Here is a 21,978-nt window from a genome sequence, read left to right as displayed (position 1 = left end):
GGTTCCAATGGCCAATTTTTGTAGTAGTGAAACAAACTCCCATTCCAGCTACAATTCAAGATAAAAAAATATCAACCCACAATATGATACACAATAGAACACACCAATAATAACTGAACTCGTCACAAAAACATAAGTCGACATAAAACGTACATCATTCGTATTAGAATGAGCAAGAGAATAGTTGAAGACTAACCCGCTCGATATAATTTCTACTTGATACCGGTAACAATACATGGTTCAACCTTCACTTGGGGGCTCCTTGTTAAAATTCAAGTCAGTACACCAGAATGGTAACTTTCAGTCTATAGTTACATGTAACAATCATTAAAAAATCAAACCTGTCAGATGAAGAAACAATGAATTTTGCAAATCTCTAAAGCCCTACATAATACTACTATTAGTCCGTATTCAAGATTTATACTTATAAAATAGGGTTCAAATTTTGAACACATCCCATATGCAAATTAGTGGAAACATGATAGTGTAGTTTGGCGGTAGAGGAACTTCCCATGTTCATCTAGATGTTCATATAGACATAAGTTTTCTTTCTCGGAATTTTTTTTTTTTTAGAAAATTCATTTACATAATCACCTTACTAACTAAAGTACTCATTGTGATACTATCTCATTGTTTACACGAATTCAATTTCATATACAAGTATATCTTCACAATAAATCTTAGATTACACACAATGAGATGACTGTCTTGACTCATGAAAAGAACAATTTGTGTATAACACATGAACTATTTTTCTTCTCTTTTTCAGTATAATGTTTTTGGATTAAACTACATACGCACATTTAACCATAAACAAATCTACAACAGTATTAAACTTTTTAGTACCACTACCATTATGAAAAAAGTTTATAATAAATAGTCTAAGTAAACATACATAGTTACAAATATAAATGGGAGTTAAAAAGTTAGATTCAACGTAATTAGAGAAAAAAATATAAATTGAAATAGAATGTATTTATGAATCTGCATTCGAATTGAAACCCGACACGATATTACTTCAGATATACTTGCAACTTTTATATATTCATTCAAGCATTTGATCAAACACTAACTAGCCCTTTGAGGAGCTCTCTAAGCTGGTCTAACTCTCTATTACCATATGCAGAGGGAAACCAGGTTCAATAGCCGAATAGAGTAAGAAAACAACTAAATAGAAATGAGTACTTGCTACGGGTGAAGGAGTAAAGAGTTTCAAGAAAAAATCTCCTTAATGCGACTGCGGGAAGGCTGTTCCTACTACATTTCGCTGGGGAAGAAAGAAGGAATTGAGTCCTTTCACGGTGTGCAAACATAAATTAATCTCAAACAATAGACCAGCATTCCTCAAACATACTTGTAAGAAATCAGAACACGGGAAAATTGCTCAAATTTCGGACATCAACGATGTTAATCCAACAATCTGATGACCAACAGGTAACAACCATTGTAAACACACCCGCAATTGGAAATATGTACCTTTGAACTAATCTTTAATTGGCAATCAACCCTTTAAATAAAAATTAAAACACCAAACATTGAGAACAAATCTGAATTTTTCATCAAACGATTTGAAGTCGTGGATAATTTGTTGATATTAATGTTCAAACATACTTGCTAAACGCCTTTAGTAATTCCTATGTTTGTGACTAGTTTTACAAAGAAGATTTTGATCTATTAAAAAAAATTGATGAATTAGGGGTTATAAATCAGATCTGATCAACTGCGATTCATATAACCATATGTTAACACATTCAATTGATGTAATAGGGTTTGTAGGAGATGGATTGGGTTGGAGCCTAGGAGATGATAGACGTGGTTTTTTTCTCTGCGTGATATTTCCTTGCCGATTATAGATGTCGATTAAGCAGCGTTGTTTTAAAAATCGTCTACGTTGGATACTGGATTGGATGAAGAACCGAATTAGGGTTTTTTTTTTTATTTCTGTAGCCACGTCGATTTACATGTAATTTTTTTTTTTTTGATAACCTGTGTATCCAACATTTTTAACTGGCATTATAAACAGGATTTAATGACAAAATTAGACATGAGATGCCGCATCATCAAGAGATGAGAAGTTGACATGTGTCAACAATCCCTTAATTATAATAGATTACTAGTTGAAGGACCCGTGAAATCACAGATTTGTTAAAAGAAAATTACTAAATGATATGCTATAATTGACAAATGTTATTAGATCAATATGTTAATCTTATATAATATATATAGTCTAATAAACTTATAAAATGATGACATCATCATTAAGCTAAATTACCCTTTACTTTTCATAATGATGATGTCATAATTATATATTAATTTAATTAAAAAATAATACAAAATCTTTTATAAAAGGAAATATTAATCTCTCCTAAATTGTAATTCTATTTTTCTAAAAAAATGTAAAAGGCATTTATTATTATTAATAATAATAATAATTATTATTATTAAAAATATAAATATAAATATTCAACTTTGAGCGAACTTTATGTTTCTAAAATCAACGACAAGTTTTCGTGGTTCCACAGGGCAAATAAACTAAATGATTTTAACATTTACATTTACTTAATACCTTAAACATATCATTAAACTGTTTCGTTTAAACAAACTCGTGTTTTCACGGGTCATTTCACTAGTGTGTATATATAATATAATAAGTTTTTAGATGCAAAATAAGTATTATTATAAAAAAACTCGTAAAATCACAGATATATTAAATAATTCAAGTTAACATACTATTATGGAATTATCAATATATAAAAATATAAATATCCTTAAATTATTTGACTTTGTTTAAAATATTGCTTATTAATTAAAAATTAATATATTCTTCCTTAAATTAGAAGATATTGGGATCAATGAAGAATTTGATCAAATCAGTTGTTTAATAAATTTTACATTCGATTGACGTATGAATGACATGAACATATAGATGACCTTTGGTTATGAACAAACACTAAGCGACCTTTAAAACTAATACTTCGTATGCACTTTTACACCTGCCAGTGTACTTACAAGGGTTCCTTTATGTCATTAAGTATAGTTACTGAGTGCTTAGCATATACTTTTATATTGTTTTGAAATTGAAACCTCGTAGTAAAGGTTGCACGCATAATACCTCTACAAATCCATCTGACCAAAGAATAAGCTCTTTCAACTCTAGCCTTAGATTTACACACATAACACTTGCATTCATTGTCTTTTCCAACACATCTAACTCGCTCACTCTCATTGTTCTCAAGTTCAATTTCTTTTTTGTCTCTTTTATTCTCACCACATTCGCATACTCAATTACCAGTCAAAACCTTCATCAGCATAGGTAGGATTCAAACCTTTGAACTGATCATCCTTCGAATTATTCCTATTTGCTTCTTCATTTGGCATTGTACAACTGGTTTTGGTTACCCTACTCTGATTGTGAAACGGATTGTGATAACCGGACTTTGGTGGCCTGGTACATGATCTCTTAAAGTGACCCAGTTCATCACAATTATGGCATCTCACCTTCGACATATCAAAGCCAAACTTTGTATTCTTGGAGACACTCAAATTTTTCTGACTAGTTCTCTTCAAGTGTTTTCTTGCTCTTCTCACTACACTCCCCATTGGCCATAAGATATCCATCTTTTCAAGTGCATCCTCATCAATCTGATCATAATCTTCAGCTTCAATATGAGCATTACCAATTTGTCTACTAATCATGTCGTTGTAAGAATCCACCACTATAGAAACAAGTGCCACATCCTCCTCGATAAGTTCCAAGGGCCTTTTCCTGATGTTATCAGTTTTCAAAACACTGGAGTTAGCCTCTTGACTAGATGAAGCCTAGCTAGTCCCTACTGTCTGATTTGTAGGTGGATGATAAACTATATTCTGAGGAGGGGCAGAGAACTCTGTGACAAATCACTGGAAACAAATGTTGTTTGCAAAGAAACATGAATCTTGGCAGATCCTAAGGTGACATCCTTATAATGTGTTTGATTATGTGGCTTCTCAAGATGCTTCCACCTGGTTTCAATGTCAAAAATATTCTCCATCAGTTTAGAAGTAACACACGCTAAAGTGAGATTTGTGTTGGAAGGCAAAGCCTTTGATTCCACTTATGCTATAAAGATTTTCCATTTTTCAGGTTGACCTTCCTTAAGTACCCTTATCGCCTTAGTTTCAGTCACTTCAACACCATAGTTAATCATCTCAGAAATATGATGACGGTATCTAGTAACAGTGTCCTCCAAACTCTATTTTCCAATAGCAACAAATGTTTTCCACTCTTGTTTCAAGACATTCCCTTTCTTTGCACGATAAGTTGAATTACCTTCTTTTGCTGATAAAAGCATTCCAAAGAGCATGTGAAGTCTTGTTACTTTGTAACTGATGGTATATATCTTTGGATAGACCCTGAGTAAGTTAAGCATAACACTTACACTCCAAACCATAATATTCTCTTTCTTGTTGACTGAACTCATGGTTTTCTTTATTCACCCCATTAGTACCCGATAGACATACCCATTCAGTTATTATTTTCTCCCACAGCCATGTATCAACCCCATTCAAGTATATGGTAAATCGAGATTTCAAATGTGTGAAGTCATTTAAATTCTCAAGCCGAGGCACCCAATTGGAACTTCCTGATTCATTCTCATATAGAAGTAGTTTTTGAATGCTAGGCGTAATAGCTGCGACGAAGTTAGTGTTTTCTTACCATGGTTCAGACATTGTTCAAAAGTTTTAAAACTGTTAGCCACTTGGTCGGCTGTCTAAGTCAATATGTCGTCTGTCACATTGTCGTTCGTCTGTCTCAAGTCAAATGATTAATAGTTTATAACACTCACTCATTTTGTATTACAAACCTAATCGGTCGATTGTCCAACTGTCGGTTGATTGTCTATGGTCAAACGATCGGCAGTTTGTCTTACTAAGGCACTTAGTATTAATAACTCAATCGGTCGATTGTCTCAATCCAACGGTTTACGATCGTCCTTAGACGGTCGATGGTAAATTAAGGCTCAGTCGGTCGATTGGTCTAACAAACGGTTGGAAATCACTACACAATCGGTCGACAGTATAACTCAGTCGGTAGACTTTGTTCTTGACAGCAGCAGGTTACGAAAACTAGGATTTTCACAAAACTCGATCGAGTGACATGTTTTTGATGAAATAAGAGAAACCACGACGTGTATGATATTAGAAGACCACAGATAATACTCTAGAATAATAAAAACATTAACTTTAATGCGTAAAATCACATATTACACCCAAAAATCAATTTTTACCTAAAACCCACTAAACGCACAAATATTCGATTAAAAATGACTAATTCAGAGACTTCAGCTCTGATACCACTTTGTAGACGATGAATAAGGATCTTAAGTCTTGACTCGATCTAAAGGCTGAAAAACAATAGACAAAGTGTTAAACAAATTACGGGTTATTCTCGGGAACGAAATAGCCAAACCTATAAATATATCTAGATTAGAACGACGCCTAAAAGGTAATTCGGTAGGTTAGGAGACGATTGCAGATCAGTTTGGGTTGATTAGGGTGTCTGGAATGTGTAACCTAAGAATGAAAAACAAATCACGTATATATATTGTCTGCAGAGACAGTTGGTTGACTGACTCCATCAGTCAGTCGATTGTTTAGTTTAGTCAATTGTTGATCAACTTACTCTGTCGGTCGACAGTGTCATGAGTGGGTCGACTGTCTCTCACAGTCGGTCGACTGTCTGGTCAATTTAACTATTGATTAGAACATTTATGCACAATAACAAACACCGTTCAATAATCACATTACATAGTTCAAGGTTACATGACTGAATTATACAATAATATTCAGAGGACTAGGGATTCCAAATATACACCACCAACAACAACAATCCATATTGCATTTAAAATTCATACTACAAAGGATTATGATAAAAAAAAGATTGTTGTTTGCTCTAGTAGTACATATGCACTTGTTTTGCAGAGCTACAAAAGATTATCATTTTATTTGTTAAACAAAAGATCGTTGTTGGTTTTGGCAATAACAATGCTGCTCTTTTTGGATGGTTCTAAAACTCTGTCGCGTGCGGGAGAGTATGATTAAAGTAAGATAAATGTTGATTTAGTTTTCATATTCAGTGTATGAGAGATTTACCTTGCCGAGCGAACATGACATGTGTAGCAAGTCTATAGTTATAAGTTCATAATCAATAGATGAAGTTAGAATAACAAATCCAAAACGAACAAACGAAACAAAAGGAAGTAAGCGACTATCAAAATACTGTAACTTGAATATCACTTGAGGAATGAGCCACAACTTCAGTAAAAAAAAGCTGCAAAAATATCGTTTTACTATTTATAGTAACATATAACTAAGATTTGCGAGAAACAAAAGCATATACATAACTGGAACCGCAAACAATCAATTTGCATATAAGAATGGCAGTCAATGGTATAAGTCAATGGTAGTCTATGGTAGGATCAAATTATGTCATTTTAGGATCAAATGTATGAGTGAATGGTAGTCAATGGTAAAAATCTAGTTGCATCATAGCTTTCACAGTAGTCTGGGTCTTATGCCCGCTACCCTTGTAAATATTACTCTGTATAGTTAATCAATAACTATACTTTTTGCTTTTCGAAAGAAAAATGCATGTAAGATGTTGTTTGTTTTTCACATTGAAGACCTTATTAGTGCTTATGTCTGCGTGCGGGCATATATTCTTGTTTAAGACCGTTTTTTTATTTGAAGATATAAGACAAAATAAGATCTTCAAAAGTCTTTTAAATTAGAAGTTGTAAACTGCAGCTTCGAACTTTTTAAGATGTTTTCATTCAACACTTTTGTGACCTTATATACAACCATCGTTTACAACAACCACCGCCACCATCATCTATAACCATCATTTACAGTCACCATCTTCTAAAGCCAACACTGCCACCATCATTTTGTAGTCACCATCTTCAAGATAACTTTGCTATATTTTTTTTTTTTTTCGTTTTGATTTCTTATTTTAGTACCATGTTAAATGTAAATTAATTAATGTAGTTATTTTGACACCAAACATAAAGCATCTTAAAAAATAAACTACACCTTAGAAATACGTTTCTTAGTGATGTAGACATGTTTAAGTTATTTTGCAGACATTAAGACAATCAGTCTTACCTATTCAACGTACAGACCTTCCGGACACATTTTCTCTATAGATATGGTCCGCATATCTTCAGACAAAAACATCTTTAAAAAAACAACGCCGAAGAATCTTAATGGCATTAATAACAACATAATATCTAAACTGAATTCCAAAAAAAAAAAAAAAAAAAAAAAAAACTTGTCCTACCAGTGATACCAAATCCTCATCAAAAAGCACAAATTTTTAGTGAACACATATCAACCCAAATCGAATATATAATTTGTCCGTTTAACATATAACTAAGGTGAATTCAATAGTTATAGTTATCATTTTTTATTTCACAGTATCAATCAAGCATGTAATTATAAAACTTAATCATTTTCAGAAGCAAATAAACACATATTTAATATTGTACTAAACTAAAGGAAAGTATATTTTAGCACAGCTAAATACAAACATATTTTGAGACAATAGAAGTGTAACAATTATTTAAACTCCAAAAATGATCAAATATTAGTAAAAACAACACAGTCTGACATCTAACATATCAATACATTGAGGCACACGATTAACATGAACATTTTCAGCAACATCTATACAAATAAACAAAAACAAGATTAAAATAAATAAAAATAAACTAACAATGTATAGAATAATGTAGGAATATGAGAGCATTACCAATTGTTAAGACTTCAACATCACCGGCTAATCGCGCAAACACGGACAATGAATGTATGCAATAAGATGAAAAACCACTACTATTTGTTTGCACATTATGAACAAAACTAATACTGTTATCACTTGTACTCATTACTGAGTTAGGTAACTCAGATAATTGATCATCACAACTTATGAATTGGTCACTTAATATCGCCTGCAATGACACGGTCGGAAATATATAACCCACACTAAACATATATAAACATATTAGAGGAATCACCATATGCAGTACCCCTACAATTTTATATCTTATGTTTTTTATATACAACATGATACTAAGCAAAAATAACAATCTACCGCGTAAAATATTAACCACTAAAATCAAGCAAATAATAACAGTAGAACAACCCATAAACAACAACAATTTTACGGTACAAGATGTAAGGAAAAAAGAAGTTAATAAAGCTCAACGAATAACACATAATAAATTGAAAATCATTAAAGCAAAATAAATATAAGCAAAATATGTTTCAATACCTTTACAAAGACAATAATCTAAAAGCAGTAAAATCACCTAAAACAACAACGATATAGAAAAAAAGTAAGCATCTAACAATACCTCAAAAAATCTCTTTTTATTATTATTATTATTATTATTATTATTATTATTATTATTATTATTATTATTATTATTATTATTATTATTATTATTATTATTATTATGATTATTATTATTATTATTATTATTATTATTATAATTATTATTATTATTATTATTATTATTATTATTATTATTATTATTATTATTATTATTATTATTATTATTATAGGTCATTTTAAAAAGCCCAAACTAATCTTAGTCACCCATTAAATTAATCAACAATGATCTACACCCTTAATTTTTTTCTGATCTTGCTTATGACCTCATAATCCTAACCTTAAATTGTATGATTACAAAACTACCCTTACACACAAAAAAGTGGCAGCCACTTTTCTAATTTTAGGGTTTCGGGTTCAGCAAATCATATATGGTAAAAAAACCCTACCTAATGATCTTAGGGAAAATTATTTCAAAATGCATTGAACTTTCATCAAATTTCTATTATATGCGTTCAACTTTTAGATTTTCTATTGTATGCATTCAACTATTTAAATTGTTCTATTGTACGCATTAATTGACTCGTACATCAGGTATCAGGTTAATATTTATAAAAAGTTCGTGGTTGGTCCCTCAACTTTACGTCCATTAACATATTTCGTTAAATTTATCTCATCCAAATTTTCAAGAACATCTTCATCTTCTAAAACATAAATGGCACTCTCATCTTGTAGCTCTATCAATTTCTTCACTTTACAAAATAAATATAATGCAAAAAAAAAGGGTGATTACCTATGTAGTTGGAGGACACTCTTAGATCACATCATCTTGATATCTCCCATGGTGTTTTCTTGAGTATTTATTAGTTGAGTTGAACCCTCTAAGAATTTTGGTTAGCTAACCCATAATACAAAATTCATGGGCGAATTCGGCTATTTCTACACACTAATAACATAAACTACACTAAAATCTCAAACTATATGAATATTAAAACATAAGCAAACATAGAAAGAATCTTGAAAATGGATAAAGTAGCAACTTTTTATCCAAACAAAATAAAAAAAAAATACCCAATGAAGCTTAAAGAATTGCATGAACACCTCAATTACAGCAAAGCACACTCAATTGCCAATTTGAAAATACTTTTCCTTCATGATAATTGCTTACGGATTCTAATAAAGAGGGCAATTTCAAAATTGAAGAAGTCTAGACTGAGATCATAACAAAAAATAAAAATTTTATTAACATAATGTAGTGACCCGAACTTTTCCATGATTATATATATTAAATGAAAACTATTTTTGCATGATTAAATGTTTCCAACATGTTAAGCAATCAAACTTGTTAAGACTTGATTATTTGAAATGAGTTTCATGTAGACAATTGATCACCCGAGTTGACCGGCGATTCACGAACGTTAAAACTTGTAAAAACTATATATAACATGATATTATGATAAGTAAGTATCTCACTAGATATATTAACAATGAGTTAAATACATAAAAATGAGATTACTAAGTTAAGAAACTCGAAACGATATATATATAACGATTATCGTTATAACAACGTCTTACTAAATACATATGTATCATATTAAGGTATTGTTACACTATATTTAACATGATAAAATGATAAAATGATATATATATATATATATATATATATATATATCATTATGTATGTTAACAATGAACTACATATGTAAAACAAAACTACTAACTTAAGAATTTCGAAACGAGGCATATATGTAACGATTATCGTTGTAACGACATTTTAATGTATATATATCATATTAAGAAATATTCATATATCATAATATCATGATAATGTAATAATTTAATATCTCATTAGATATAATAACAATGGGTTAACAACATTAAATGAGATCGTTAACTTAAAGGTTTCAAAACAACACTTACATGTAACGACTAACGATGACTTAACGACTCAGTTAAAATGTATATACATGTAGTATATTAAGAAGTATTAGTAAACTTTTAAAAGACTTCAAGACACATATCAAAGTACTTCTACTTAACAAAAATGCTTACAATTGCATCCTCATTCATTTTCATCAACAATTCTACTCGTATGCAATCGTATTCGTACTCGTACAATACATAGCTCCTAGATGTACATACTATTGGTATATACACTTCAATGATCAGCTCTTAGCAGCCCTTAATGAGTCATCAAACATGTGGGAACCATTCTTTGTAATCTAGTATGAACTATTTAGCAAGATTACAAAAATATTATTAATCATTCATGACTTAGTTAGAAGAAAACAAACTTACATATCCTTTATATCTAATCCATATATCACGACCTAAAACACATACAAACACCTTCATTCTTCAATTTTCTTCATCTAATTGAACTCTCTCAAGTTCTATCTTCAAGTTCTAAGTGTTCTTCATAAATTCTATAAGTTCTAGTTTCATAAAATCAAGAATACTTTCAAGTTTGCAAGTATACTTCCAAGCTTTCTAATCCATTCCAAGTAATCATCTAAGATCAAGAAACCTTTGTTACTTACAGTAGGTTATCATTCTAATTCAAGGTAATACTCATATTAAAACTTTGATTCAATTTCTATAACTATAACTATCTTAATTCGAGTAGAAAATCTTACTTGAACTTGTTTTTGTGTCATGATTCTACTTCAAGAACTTCCAAGCCATCCAAGATCCTTTGAAGCTCTAGATCATTTCTTGTTATTTACAGTAGGTTTACCTAGTATACTTGAGGTAGTAATGGTGTTCATAACATCATTCAATTCATATATATAAAACTATCTTATTCGAAGATTATAACTTGTAATCACTAGAACATAGTTTAGTTAATTCTAAACTTGTTCGCAAACAAAGTTAATCCTTCTAACTTAACTTTTAAAATCAACTAAACACATTTTCTATATCTATATGATATGCTAACTTAATGATTTAAAACCTGGAAACACGAAGAATACCGTAAAATCGGACATACGCCGTCGTAGTGAAACCAGGGGCTGTTTTGGGTTAGATAATTAAAAACTATGATAAACTTTGATTTAAAAGTTGTCCTTCTGGGAAAATAATTTTTCTTATGAACATGAAACTATATCCAAAAAACATGGTTAAACTCAAAGTGGAAGTATGTTTTTCAAAATGGTCATCAAGACATCGTTCTTTCGACTGAAATGACTACCTCTTATAAAAATGACTTGTAACATGTATTTCTGACTATAAACTTATACTTTTTCTGTTTAGTTTAATAAATTTTAGTTCATTATGAAACCATAGCAACTTGAATCACTCAAAACGGATTTAAAACGAAGAAGTTATGGGTAAAAAAAATTTAGATATTTTTGCTTGTTATAGCTACGTGAAATTTGTAACAAATCTATTCTAACCATAACTTAACTAACTTATATTATATTATACATGTACTCTAACATATTATGTAATCTTGATAGACCATAGATGAAAGGACCCGTTCATATACATTATAAACGATTCACAATAGTTGATTTCATTGCGAGGTACTTGACCTCTATATGATACATTTTACAAATATTGCATTCATTTTTAAAAGACAAACTTTCATTTACATCGAAAGTTGACGGCATGCATACCCTTTCATAATATATCCATCTGCAATTGACTTAATAATAATCTTGATGAACTCGACGACTCGAATGCAACGTCTTTTGAAAAATGTCATGAATGACTAGAAGTAATTTCTCTAATATGAGCAAATGCACAGCGGAAGATTTCTTTCATACCTGAGAATAAACATGCTTTAAAGTGTCAACCAAAAGGTTGGTGAGTTCATTAGTTTATCATAAACGATCATTTTCATCATTTTAATAGACCACAAGATTTCATTTTTTTCATAAACATCATTCTCATATCAGGCATTTCGCAAACTGCATAGAGATAAAAATCATTCATATGGATTGAACACCTGGTAACCGACCTTAACAAGATGCATATAGAATATCCCCATCATTCCGGGATACCCATCGGACATGATAAACTCGAAGTACTAAAGCATTCCAAATTCCAGAATGGGGGTTGTTAGTTCCCGTAGATCTATCTTTAGGATTCGCGTCAATTAGGGGCCATTTCCCTAATTCTTAGGTTACCAGACTTGAAGTTGCAATATTCGGTATAGTAATCCAACCATAGAATGTAGTTGTAAGTACTTGTGTCTATTTCGTCAAACATTTATAAAAGCAGTGCATGTATTCTCAGTCCCAAAAATATATATTGCAAAAGCATTTAAAAAGGGAGCAAATGAAACTCACAATACGATACTTTGTAGTAAAAATATGCATACGACTGAACAATGCAGGGTTGGCCTCGGATTCAAGAACCTATATCATTTGTATATATATTAAAACATATACTTGTAATTAGACAAATATATACATTATTATTAGTGGTATAATTTTTATATTAATAAATTATATATCTTATTAAGTATATTCATTTTATATATTTTAATAAATACGATATTAATATAGTTTTATGATGTGTATTAAGTATATTGTTATATGAATATTTATTAGTTAACTTTATGAAAATGTTAAAATAAGGGTAATAATACTATTAGATTTAATAATAATAATAATAATGAAAATGAAAATTTTATATAAAATGATACTTTTAATGATACTTATAATGTTAATAGTAATGATACTACTAATAAAATTCTTAATAATAATACTAATTTTAATAATATGATAGATTTAAAAATCAATGATACTTCTAGTATTAATGATAAAGGTAATAATATTGATATTAATAATAATTATAAAAATAACCATTTTATTACTAATGATAATAATTTTAATAGTAGTTTATTAAATGATAATTATAATAATAATGAAAATGTTAATATTAATACTTGTATTAATATTAATACTAATACTTACTTTAATATTAATACTAATACTAATAATCATATTAATAATAATGGCGATAATATTTATAATAATACTTATGTCATTAGTACTAATAATAATACCTATATTAGTGATAATAACAATGATAATAATTATAATATTAGTAATACTAGTGATAATAGCAGTAATAATAATACTGATAATAATAATATTAATAATATAACATTAATGATAACAATAATAATGATAATACTAACAATCATAACAACAACAACAACAACAACAACAATAATAATAATAATAATAATAATAATAATAATAATAATAATAATAATAATAATAATAATAATAATAATAATAATAATAAAAATTTAGTATTGAAAACTACCTCACTAGCTTTTTCTAAAAAGAATTGTCACGAGTAGGGATTGAACCCGCGACCTCTCGCTACCCGACACAACCACCCAACCATCACGCCATTTCTTCTTTTCTGTTTTAATCCCATTCGAAATATTTATAACTCATAACTTATTTCTATATTCTTCTCCCTATTAACTGTAATCGACCAGATCAATATCACAACCCAACTAATTAAAAGCTCGATTTATAAATGAATTTGGAACATAAATAATCATTTATGGTTTGTTTGCATTAACAGAAAGCGATTAATTTTTTTTTAAAAAACAGCTTGCTGTATCGTATAAAAAAAATATGAACTCAACACTTGATTTCGAAATTGAGAACGTTTTAGATAAAAGTTACAACATGAAATATATTCTAAATTCTTCTTATAAACATTCTGTAACATCAATTTAATTCAAAACATCACAATAAATTCGAATTTCTTGATGAACAGATGGTTGACTTTTTTTTATTTAAAATCTTTGACTCACCAATTCGGATCCAATACAAGGAATTAGATGTTCAAACTTTGAAGATTGTTTTATCAGAAGATTACTAATAATACTGCATTTCAAATTTTTGAAATTCGTTAATGAATTGATCTGTTTGAAAATCAAAACAAGAACAGGGCAACCGGCCTTTGTTCTTCTTTTTTTTTACTGAAATTAATTAAATTAAAAACTGAAAAAGGTAACTGAAAGTTGTGTTTGATAATGTATATCGACTGGTATCCTTTAATGACTGAAGTTGATTGTTTTATATAGCAAATTATGTTGACAGGTCGTATCATTCAGGTACCAACAAAAAATTTAAAAAATAGAAGGAGAAAGGTATTGCTAACAAACTTCGTACCAATTATCTGACAAAATTTTGTTTTGATTCAGTGAGTAGATCGACAAATTGAATCAGGAGAAGAAATTTGGAAAAAGGTAGACAAAGACCCTTAACAGATTTTGCATAAATCATTGAAATTTTAATTAATATTAATAATAATTATTAATAAGTATATTAATAAATAATAATATTGATAATATTATTAATGATAATAAATAATAATAATAATAATAATAATAATAATAATAATAATAATAATAATAATAATAATAATAATAATAATAATAATAATAATAATAATAATAATAATAATAATAATAAATATAGAACTAGTAATAATACCAATAATAATACTAATGATGTTATAAAGATACTAATGATAATAATAATATTAATATGATTAGTGATAATAATATTTTTAATAATATAACAATTTATATATATCAAAATTTCATATCTTATAGTTATATATTCAAAGTAATAATACTAGTAATAATCCGGATATAACATGTTACATGTATCAAATTTTTACATTTATATTATATATAATAATATAATATTGATAATACTGATATTAATATCAATATTAATATTCATTTTAATAAGAAAAGTAAAAGTAACAATATTAATATAAATATATTTTAACTTGTAATTACATATATTAATACTATATATTATTAGTTATCTAATATTAAATGTTTATATATATTGTATATATTTTAACATTTGTACTTTTTAACAATATACATATAATAATTAAGTATAGAACTTATATATATATATTCAACTATTATATATAATTATGTTTTAAATAATAAATTTTATTACTTGAGTAATTGAAACAATTAAACTCAAAATATAACATTATTCATTTAATATTTTGTTAACGTTGACCAATTGTGTTTGAAATCCTTTATATTCAATATACCCTATATATTAAAGATAAGAAGTTTCAGTTATTTTTAAAATAACTAAATCACATAATAGTTCATTAATATATTTAATTTATTTTTGTATAATTATTTACATATATAATCATTTATATATATATCACTGTTTACAATTTAAAGGTTCGTGAATCGCTGAGAATAGTCAAAGGTTATATGCTTTTCATGTAAACAGTTCAAAAATCTTGAAATTCAATTTAACAGACTTTACTTATCATGTCAAAACCATGTAAAGATTAAGTTTAAATTTGGTTGGAAATTTCCGGGTCGTCACAGTACCTACCCGTTAAAGAAATTTTATCCCAAAATTTGATTAGGATGGTCATTGCTGACAATAAATATGTTTCATGACGCATACGAGCTGAAAATTAAAGTTTTATCATCATCGAGTAACATAGGTAAAACAATTTGATTTTTGTGAAGAGTACGAGTGAAGTTATCACAAAAGAGTAAAATGAGTAAATACAGGTTTGTCTTAACCGGTGACGTAGTCATGGTTGATTTCCGGAATTCAAGGGATTTAGAGGAAATCTGCGTAATAAGATTTGGTTCTTCGGTAATTAAGAAAAATTAGGATCTTTTTGGTTAAATGCAATAATCTATTTTGATTGCTTTGTCGGATTTTTCCCTATAAATCACCTCCTTCGTTTCCTTTATATTTTGGAGTTCCATCCTTTTGTTTTCTCTTCCCGACTTTAAGTCAAGCGAAAAATGGTCTAGAATTCATAGATATGAAATTCGAAATGAACATAGCTAACGTTATAAGAGAGAAATTGTAATAGCACGATCTTGATTGGTTAAAATACCATAATTCAAGAGAAAAGATAGAACTATCAGGAAGATATTTTCTCGATATGTTTGGAGATTAGGTAGAATGTAAGAGTCGTGTAACTTGGCACATGATGATGGTACTGTGAATCATCACATTCCATTAGAAACTCAGCATGACTTACTGTAATATAATCACGTTGATAAAGTGTCATTATATTATACTAATTCATGCATCAGTTTCCAACACTACTTCAAAAACATTCAAATTTTAAATTCGAACTTTTCAGATTTTTAGAAACTAAAATAATTTCCTTTCTGATGTAACACTGATATCGCTATGTGATAAATGATTTTAGATAAGAATAGCTATGAAAATATCTTTAGAAATATCGAGGATATTTATAATGAAAGATACGATGATATCTTAGAATTTCTAATATCGAGGGATGATGATGAAGATTTGTTCATAAAGGTTTAGAGTCAGGAGTAAGGTATTCGTTAATGACTTCAGCTGATACTGAATCATTTAGATTCTTTGAAGGTAGGTTTAATCTTTGCGATTTGTTCACAGCCTCCTTCATGATTTGCTCAATCCGTTTTCCAGTTCCAACTTTTCTGAGCTTTGCCAGCATACAATTCTTTATCATCAAACTTTTGGCTGTTTAAGGTTGTTTACAGTTTTTGTTGCTTCATTCAACTTTTCAAAATTCAACGTATTGATTCTCAGACTGGATGCTTTTCAGAATGGAAGATCATAATTCTAAGAGATAACTGTTATATGTATACATATAACTGTTGATGTAGAAACGCTGCGAGATTCGAAATACTGATTGATGATTCCCGATAATTGGTATGGAAATTCTCGTTACAAGAGGCGGATGAGTATATGATAGAGTTTTAATGAACAAATATAATGGTTTTTCAGAGAGACTTAGACCAATGAGTAATGAAGTTGCTGGTAAGTTTAGTGTTATTGTGATGGAATATAAACGGTTCCCCGGTAACGATGACGAAGCGCAAACTTATATATCAAAGTTATAATAGAGTTTATTCAAATGAAAAATTGAAGTTGATTTGCTGGAGCTGTGACAAAATTGGCTAATTTGAAAAAGAATTGCAATGCTATTTTAGGTAATAATAATGCCAAAGGAGTTAGCACAGATACGTGTTAAACTTTTACTCAGGTTCCGAGTGTTTTCAGGTGCATGACTATATGCATAAATCTTTTCTTCCATAGATGAAGTGCGGTTGGTTCATCCTCTCGATTGAGGTGTTTTCAAGAATCATGAAAGGTTTGAATTCAGATTATAATCATCAAGATACAAATGAGGTTTAAGATGAAATTAAGTGGCAAACTTGAAGAAATGTTTAGTTTCATATGTTACAATTAATATTTTAATTCATTTTAATTGTCCAATGTCAATAGTCCACAGTTGGTAGTTCACAGTTAGTACTTCTATAATTCATATACAGTTTAATATATAATATTTGAATTAATTAATACGTACCATGACTCCTTGTATACATGTCTCAGACTCGATCACAACTTAAAGTATATATATTATTGTAGAATCAACCTCAACCCTGTATAGCTAACTCAAACATTACTGCATATAGAGTGTCTATGGTTATTCCAAATAATATATATATATGCGTCGATATGATATGTCAAAACCTTGTATACGTGTCCCGATATTTAAAATGCGTAAAATAAATAACAGAAATTAAATGACGATAAATAAAATTGCGAGAATTTAAATTGCGATAAATAAATTGCGATAATTAAATTGTGATAAATAAATTATGATAAATGAAATGTAATACGGAATTAACATTTAGCTAGGAACAGTTAGCTAGGAATAGTTAGCTTGGATTCTTAACAAAATTTCTCATAATTAATTTGTTTGTTTCTAACAAATTTTATTTTGTCCAATGTTTTCTTCATTATGTCACTTGTTGGATTCTGATAGATCAAAATCCAAATATGAAATTGAATGAAAAATGGTTATTCTGTGGTGAACGGATACGTATATCTGTGGATGTAAGTAGGATAGTAAATGACTGTTGAATTAGATTCGAAGAATGTACAGTTTAACTTATTAATGTGAAATCTAAATATTCCTCGGGTATTACCTACCCGTTAAAATATTTTCACCATTAACAGTTTATACAAAAGAATTTTTAATTACAATCTTTATAAAAATATATATCCATATATATTTTCTTCAGATGTAATCATGGATTTAATGAGTCAATATGATTTTAGACTCATTTGATTTACTGTTAGAATAAGGATATATAATCTCTAAAACATTAGAGTTTACATAATTGCCATGTCGAACGAAGATAATTGATGTAGAACGATACGTAGTTTGATGATTATAATCGAGGTACAGAATGAGATGTTGAGGCATGTGTTGTTGATGGTACGGGTGCTTTTACTGATGGTACTATTGGTGCCGGTGATATTGCTGAAGCTGGTATGTTTTGTACCATATTTTCCAAGGCTACAACTCAGACGCGAAGTTCATTGACTTCTTCTATTATTCCGGGGTGATTGTCGGTCGGAACGAGCGTGTGAATAAGGTTTAGAATTTTAGATAGTATATAATCGTGTCGAGATACTCTAGAAATGAGGGTGAAAATGGTGTTTCAGACTGGTTCACCGGTAAGTGTTCTAGGTTTTTCGCCAAGAGTGCAGGTTGGTGGGTGGAAGAGATTGCCTTCTTCTCGTCTTCATCAGTTAAGTCGACTATGAACCCATCCTCAATTCATCTAGAATTGAAGATGACTAGTTGGTTGATCCATTTCATTTACACTACTTTCGGGGCTTAGGTGAATATCCATGTCGAAATAGTTGTCGGAATAACTATCGGAATAGCTAACGGAATCTGAGGGACTCGAACTGGTTGAGAGATTCATCTCGTATGATCAGATGAAGGATTTTCGATAAGAAATAGATTATAAGATGTAGATTAGTACCCTGCAATACATAATTTACATATCCATATATAATACTAAAATCCCATAAGTTACGGAGGAATCTACGGAAGCTGTCAGGCAAAGGTAACAATAACAGATACGTTAATATATGAATTTATCTATACACTTTCTATGCAATAAAGGCAGTAATACGTGTCTAGACTTTAAGGATGATAAGCAAATAATTTTCGACACTAAATGATAGGCAAAACTTTTGACATGCAGACACGATCGAAGTCCAGACTCACTAATGCATCTAAACAACTATCAGTTAGACACACTAATGCAAGACCTGGTTTGCTAAGACCACGGCTCCGATACCAACTGAAAGGACCCGTTCATATACATTATAAACGATTCACAATAGTTGATTTCATTGCGAGGTACTTGACCTCTATATGATATATTTTACAAACATTGCATTCATTTTTAAAAGACAAACTTTCATTTACATCGAAAGTTGACGGCATGCATACCCTTTCATAATGTATCCATATGCAATTGACTTAATAATAATCTTGATGAACTCGACGACTCGAATGCAACGTCTTTTGAAAAATGTCATGAATGACTCGAAGTAATGTCTCTAATATGAGCAAATGCACAGCGGAAGATTTCTTTCATACCTGAGAATAAACATGCTTTAAAGTGTCAACCAAAAGGTTGGTGAGTTCATTAGTTTATCATAAACGATCATTTTCATCATTTTAATAGACCACAAGATTTCATTTTTTCATAAACATCATTCTCATATCAGGCATTTCGCAAACTGCATGGAGATAAAAATCATTCATATGGATTGAACACCTAGTAACCGACCTTAACAAGATGCATATAGAATATCCCCATCATTCCGGGACACCCATCGGACATGATAAACTCGAAGTACTAAAGCATTCCAAATTCCAGAATGGGGGTTGTTAGTTCCCGTAGATCTATCTTTAGGAATCGCGTCAATTATGGGCCATTTCCCTAATTCTTAGGTTACAAGACTTGAAGGGGCAATATTCGGTATAGTAATCCAACCATAGAATGCAGTTCTAAGTACTTGTGTCTATTTCGTCAAACATTTATAAAAGCAGTGCATGTATTCTCAGTCCCAAAAATATATATTGCAAAAGCATTTAAAAAGGGAGCAAATGAAACTCACAATACGATATTTTGTAGTAAAAATATGCATACGACTGAACAATGCAGGGTTGTCCTCGGATTCACGAACTTATATCATTTGTATATATCGACGTCAGCTATATATATAATTTGGAACAACCATAGACACTCTATATGCTGTAATGCTAGAGTTCGCTATACAGGGTTGAGGTTGATTCCAAAATATATATACTTTGAGTTGTGATCTAGCCTGAGACTTGTATACACTGGGTCGTGGATTGATTCGAGATAATATATATTGATTTATTTCTGTACTATTAGATATGGACAATTAGTTGTAGATTACTAACGATGGACTGCTAACTTAACAAACTTAAATCATTAAAACGTAATAAAAATGTTGTGAATATATTTCGATCATACTTTGATATATATGTATATATTTGTTATAGGTTCGTGAATCGACTAGTGGCCAAGTCTTATTTCCGGCAAAGTAAAAATCTGTGAAAATGAGTTATAGTCCCACTTTTAAAAATCTATTATTTTTGGGATGAGAATACATGTAGTTTTATAAATGTTTTACAAAATAGACACAAGTAATTGAAAATACTTTCTATGTTGGATTATCGAACCGAATATGCTCCTTTTTAGCTTGGTAGCCTAAGAATTAGGGAAATGGCCCCTAATTGACGCGAATCTTAAAGATAGGTCTATTTGGCCCAACAAGCCTCATCCGAGTTACGGATGCTTTAGTACTTCGATTTATCATATTCGATGAGAGTCTCGGAATGATGGGGATATTCTATATGCATCTTGTTAAGGTCGGTTACCAGGTGTTCAACATATGAATGAATTTTATCTCTATGCAGTTTGCAAAATGCCTGATATGAGATGTATATTTATGAAGAAAAAAAATGAAATCTTGTGGTCTATTGTTACAATTTGATAAATATATAGGTTAAACCTATAACTCACCAACATTTTTGTTGACTTTTTAAGCATGTTTATTCTCAGGTGATTATTAAGAGCTTCCGCTATTGCATGCTAATGTATGGATAAGAGTTGGAGTCAGCATTCTTGTATAATATTGTTTAAAAACTGCATTCGAAGACTTAAGTTGATGTGTAATATTATTGTAAACCATTATATAATAGTTGTGTGAAAACGCTATATTTTAGATTATCATTATTTGATAATCGTCGTAATATTTTTAAACCTATATCGATAAAATAAAGGTTATGGTTTGTTTTAAAATCGAATGCAGTCTTTGAAAAACATCTCATATAGAGGTCAAAACCTCGCAACGAAATCAATTAATATGGAACGTTTATAATCGATATGAACGGGACATTTCACATAAACAATACTAAGTCGGTAAAATCATAATTAAAAAATAAAATTCTAAAAACTAAATTTCAAAAACTCATGGAATTTGCAAAAACCATGGAATCTGATAAATTCATAAATGATCAAATGAACTTACTTGACTAACAATTAGCATAAACATAAGCATAACAAAAAAAAAATATTTTATCAACAACATTAAATATGAAGATTTGTGAGCTCCCACATTCCATTTATACCCAACATAATTCCTGTTGATTAAATCTCAAAAAGTAAGATGTAACATCCCGCCTTTTTCCGTTTATTTTCCGTTTATTTAATTTAAAGC

The sequence above is a fragment of the Rutidosis leptorrhynchoides genome, chromosome 3, assembly GCF_046630445.1.
Source record: "Rutidosis leptorrhynchoides isolate AG116_Rl617_1_P2 chromosome 3, CSIRO_AGI_Rlap_v1, whole genome shotgun sequence".
In the NCBI taxonomy this organism is placed as follows: domain Eukaryota; kingdom Viridiplantae; phylum Streptophyta; class Magnoliopsida; order Asterales; family Asteraceae; genus Rutidosis; species Rutidosis leptorrhynchoides.
Note: the sequence above shows the minus strand (reverse complement) of the source record.